Source organism: Triticum dicoccoides, chromosome 4B (assembly GCF_002162155.2).
Source record: "Triticum dicoccoides isolate Atlit2015 ecotype Zavitan chromosome 4B, WEW_v2.0, whole genome shotgun sequence".
NCBI lineage: Eukaryota > Viridiplantae > Streptophyta > Magnoliopsida > Poales > Poaceae > Triticum > Triticum dicoccoides.
This window is the reverse complement of record NC_041387.1, coordinates 421987384-421993429: the sequence shown is the minus strand read 5'-3', so window position 1 is coordinate 421993429 and position 6046 is coordinate 421987384.

Below are 6046 nucleotides of genomic sequence, written 5' to 3'. Positions count from 1 at the left end.
GGGCACTCCACCCCCCTTGGCCGCCGCCCCCCTTGGGAGATTGATCTCCCAGGGCCGGTGCCCCCCTGGGAGCCTATATAAAGGAGGGTAGGGGGGAGGGCAGCCGCACCCTGTGTCTTGGCGCCTCCCTCCCCCTGCTACACCTCGTCCTCCTCCCGCAGCAGCTTGGCGAAGCCCTGCCAGAGTTCTGCTGCATCCACCACCACGCCGTCGTGCTGCTGGATCATCATCAACCTCTTCTTCCCCCTTGATGGATCAAGACGGAGGAGACGCCACGCTGACCGTACGTGTGTTGAACGCGGAGGTGCCATCCGTTCGGCGCTAGGATCTCCGGTGATAGGATCACGACGAGAACGACTACTTCAACCCCCACTAGTGCAGAACCGGGCAATAGCACTGGTTCGTAAGGCCCTTTAGTGCCGGTTCCATAACCGGCACTAAAGTGTGGGCACTAAAGTCCCCCCCCCTTTAGTACCGGTTCAGCACGAACCGGTGCTAAAGGGAAACCACGTGGCACGAGCCAGCTCCAGGGGCCTGGAGCCCTTTAGTACCGGTTGGTAAGACCAACCGGTACTATAAGGTTTGGGGGGGGTTAGTTTTATGATTTCTTTTTCATTTAATTTTGTGTTTCCATTTTAATTCTTTTTCGTTTGCTGGTATTTTACGATACTACACATTGTACACGTTATGCATATATATATATATATATATATATATATATATATATATATATATATATATATATATATATATATATATATATATAGAATTTCTAGTGGAACCAATCATGCATATATATATCATCAATGTCTCACAAACCATCATATTAATTAATTCAGACATACACACATGTATAGCTATATACAATTTCTCCTACATATGCATGTTGCCTTCGGAGCCAGTGGCATTATAGCCTAATTGGTGCCTTCGGAGCACGATGACAATTGGAAGTGGTTTTCATGGGGGCGGTAGCGGGTAATAGTATTCTCCCTTCGGATTTATGACCTGGTCGAGCAAAAATCCCGCTATTTCCTCTTGAAGTGCTTCTACGCGCTCCGTTTATAGGAGCTTCGCCCGCACCTCTCTGAACTATTAAGAAGGAGATCAATATGCATGTGTATTAGTTGTGTGACTAGATATCGATAATGGTGTAAAAATTGTGAATAGTGTTTTGACAAGCGTACCCATTCCTGTCTTTGAGATCTGCTCCTTTCGGACGCCATCATGCGAATGTTCTCGCAAATGCAAAATGCACACAGATCAGTCCCCTGTGCCTGCTTCAGGGCCTTTACGAGAATGGAATTTGATCAGATAATTATTAATCAAGCATGATAATTAAAGAGCTGGCAGCTAGCTAGCTAGCTAGTACTACTTAATTACTTACCTTGGGTCTTCCCCATTTAAGCTTTTCTTTCCATTCGCCATCCGTGACCCTGATGAACCTTGCCCAAGCCCTGCCCGCTGACAAAGAAAATGAATAAAGGGGTTATTAAATAGTTCATATCATGAAATGACGAACTAAATAGGCCGAGATATATAATTAATAATGATTGAAATTACCTGTTGACTATCCCAAACAAGATGTTATAGTCAGTTTTTTCTTTGAGTAGTGAGTCCAGTATTTCAACTGTTCCGGCGTCAACTTTAATGATACACAAGACCCAATGAAATCTGCATGCACACACGTTTGCATGTCTTAATTAAGCGGGCATATGTAAGCAAAAACATGTAGCTAGCTAGTAGGCAAAAACAGAGAATTTGTAGTACAAGACAGTGTGACTCACTGGAAGTTGTAAGGAAGTAGTATATCTTCATTGTATTTGAGGCGCTTCAAGAACTCTAGCATGATGTCCTCTATGGCCTTTTGATGACGTTCATCTATTTTCCATGTGTATTCATTAACGGTGTTTGGGTCAATGAACCCAATGCCATAGCGTCCACCTTTTCTCATTTCATACATCTTCATCCTGCATATAATACCATAGAAAAGAATATAGTGAGGATAATTACATGTAATGATTGATCAAAAGGATCACTACAGCTAGCTTGAGACTTAAATTACAGAAAGAAATCACTTACAGACAATAGCAACTGACGATAGATTTGTCGAGTGCGTCTTGATTGTATAACTGAAACAGTTCAGAATACTCAACGGACACATCTTTCTCATGGTAGTAATGATCCTCCTTGACATTCACCATGAGGGACAATCGATCGGAAATCTTGGTAATGTTCATGTACCATTGATGCAATTCATACATTCTCGTTAGGAGGTTCTTGACCTTGTCTGGCTCGACCAAAGGTTGGCCCCGGACATATTTCCGTTTTATTTCATCCTCTCTAAGCACAGGCATGGGCTCGATCTCGAGGAGTTGTCCAACAGTGATTTTGAGAACTTCAGCCTGCATTATATGCTCCTCCGTTATTACCACATTGCCCACCTCAGGAACGTAAACTATTTGCCCACAATAATATTGGGCGCGCATACTGTCACGTGTTGTTGGCACAACAAGCAAGGGGATCGATTGCGCCGCCTGTTCTCCCAGCTGGGGAATGGTTTTCCCGCATTTTTTGACAGCTGCTTCTTGTTTGCTCGATCCCGAGCTCGCCTCCTTACGTACACGTGCTCGATTTAACTTCCTGATGTGGCGCTCATAGTCTGTGTCAACGGGCTTGGGAGCTGGTGGTTGAGCCATACGAATGAAGTGGTTAATCGTTTCCTCAGGCACTTTCTCCCTTGGCGGCGTTGGCGGTTTCGGTGCAAAATGGGCTTCCACCTCGGACTTCGATATGGCTGTGATTTCCTCCTCGGACCTGTCATAAGCCCTCTGCGGAAGAGGCGTGAGCCTTGGACCATATTTATATCGCTTGCCTCCGCCTATACTTCCTGTACTACCTCGACTCGTACCACTACGCACCATAGCTGCGGGGTGTCTCTTCTGTGATTGTTGAGGCGGCGGAGACGGCTGACGGGGCTGAGTTGGACGAGGAGGAGTGGCCGCCTGAAGCTGTGCCGGACTTGGAGGAGGAGTGGCCTGAGGTTGTGCCGGACTTGGAGGAGGAGTGGATGTCTGACGCTGTGGCAGACTTGGAGGAGGAGGAGTGGCCTGACACTTTGCCAGACTTGGAGGAGGAGTGGCCTGACACTTTGCCGGACTTGGTGGACTTGCAGGAGCAGGAGACTGCTGACTCGGTGGCGGACTTTGACGAGGAGTCGGCTGACGCGGTGTCGGTGGCCTTTGAAAGATGATGCAATCCTTTTTCCATAGGATGATACAATGTTTGGCGTCTTCGAGAAAGCGCTCGTCGTCACCTCCAGGATAGTCAAGCTCTAGCTCCGAATATGGGTCCACCACCTCATCAACCAAGACACGAGCATAGCCCGCTGGAATCGGGTTGCAATGGAAGGTTGCCTCGGGGGGATTTGTAAAAGCAACGGCGTCCGCCACCTTCATAGATATGTTCTTCATTTTGACGTGTAGCTCGCAACTAGTGTTCTTCGTGATGTCATCCACGGGGTATCTACCCGGCATTGCGTCGTCCGGGGCGGAACCCATGCTGCTTCTCGGCATGGATGGGGCGGTGCTATCCAATGCTGGATCATTCGCTAGCTGCTGCAGCTGCTGAGACCCCCTTTGCTGGGTAAGTGAGTCGATCTGCTCTTGCTGCCGCTGGAATTTGACTACCAATTCCGCTTGACTTGCTTCTAGGCCTTGAAGGCGTTCATAGTCCCGCTTCCTCTGCTCCTCCTCCATCTTCCTCTTCTTCTCCTCCGCAATATTCTTTCTCGCACGGGTTCTGTAGTCGGTGTTCCAGTCTGAGAACCTCTCATACCACGGAATAGCGCCCTTGCCTCGTGTTCTTCCCGGGTGTTCAGGATTTCCCAGGGCACGCGTAAGCTCGTCGTTCTCTCTGTTGGGCTGGAACACTCCCGATCGTGCCTCTTCTATTGCAACAAGTATCGCATCGTCGGCTTCCTTCAGACTTGCCCTCGTCGAAACATTGCCTGTCTTCGGGTCCAACTCCCCCCCATGCGCATAGAACCAAGTCCTGACCCTGGGGGGCCAGCTCTTAGTAACCGGAGTGGCACCTGCATCCTCCGTCTCTTTCTCAGACTTATCCCACTTAGGCATTGCCACCGCATAGCCACCTGGCCCCAGCTTATGGAACTTATCCTTTTTTTCGGCATTCTTCTTGTTTATTCTCGACCGTTCCTTAGCTAATTCTGAATCCTTGAATTTCACGAAATCGTCCCAATGAGCACGTTGGTTCTCTAGTGTTCCCTCGAATACTGGAGTCTTCCTTCCTCCCTTGACGTACTTGTCCCATTCACAATTCTTGTGGTTCTTGAATGCAACCGCCATCTTCCTAAGAGCAGCGTCCTTGACTTTCTGCACATCTGCTTCTGTGAAATGATCTGGTAGGGTGAAATGTTCCATGAGAGTATCCCAAAGTAGATCTTTTTGATTCTTGTCGACAAAAGTAACATCTGGACGTGGAGCAGCGTCCTCTTTGCCTTTTTGTCTTTTGTCTTTTGCTGGCTCTCTCCATTCTTGAAGGGATATCGGGAGTTGGTCCTTCACAAGAACTCCGCACTGACGAATGAACTTGTCCGCAATCTTCTTAGGCGCTAATGGTTCGCCATTAGGTCTGACTGCCTCGATATTGTACTTTACGCCCTCCTTCAACTTTTTGTTCGGGCCTCGTTTCGTCCTTTTGCCTGAAGATTTGCTCGATCCGGATGGTCGAAAGAACAAAGATCGATTCGTTAATATATCTTCAAGTCATTTAAAACATGTGATGATCATCAGATACCTGCTTATATAAATATATATACCTCGCCGGTCTTTGTTGTTTCAGGATCAACATGTTCTTCGTCATCGTCATAATCGTAGTTCATGACTTCATCAATTCGGTCGTCGCGATCGAATATCATATCACCCTCTCCGGTGTTGTTTAGAAATTCGGAGCCGTCATAATCTTCTTCATTCTGATCATCATCTGGCCCGCGTATCATATCGAACATGGTCTGTTCTTCCTATCTGTCGGTATTGCCTGCCATAGCTTTTATTTAACTAATTCAAAAGAAATATAAAACAATTTAGTATTCAAATTACATCGTCTCGAATAATAGATATAATCTCAAATACTTCGTCTAGAATAATAGATATAATCTCGAATACATCGTCTCGAATAATATATAATATTGAATAGTACATCACTGGCTAGCTAATTAAAGATCGAATACTACAGAAGAATCTAGGACACTCGCGGTTCCTGCGGCGCGGGCGGTGGACACCCAAAGAGAAGGAACCCTCACAGGATCATAGCTGAAGTGAGATCCCCGAAGATACTGCCAGGTATTGGAGAACCTGCCGCCCTCTAACGCAACCATGTAACGATGGACGTGCTCGTCCTCCTCCCTGGCACGGCGACGTACCACCTCCGGCGGGGCCGGGTCCCTCCGCACAAAAACTGGCCCACGCGAACGCCACCAAACAAGATCAGGGTCGACGACGGGACCCGGGGCCGGGTTCCTCATCAAGCGGCGTGCCCCTCCAGGCAGCACCTCCCAGTGCCAGCCCGGCGGAGCCCAGTCCCGGACATGGGTCGGCTGGACGTCGTCGCGGACGGGTCGACGGCGAGGATGCAGGTCGGGCATCGTCGAGAACAAATACTAGCTATATGCCCGCAAAAAGTAATATTTTTTTAATGATTGGATTTTGATAACTAAAATTTCTAACATTTCTACTATTTCAAAAATCTATATACTATTTCATACTAATTAAGCATCTAACACTAAAAACAGAGAACACAACTTCTATACATCCATTAAAAAACTGAAAAACAACATTATATAAAAAATTTCCATACTAATTAAACACTAATTATATCCATCTAACATGCATTCATACATATATAATAGTGAAAAAATAATAATCTAAATAATCTAAACTAAATAAACATACAAAATACGTATATACTAATTAAACACTAAATAATCTAAACTAATTAAACATACAAAATACATAGGTACGTGTGTGTG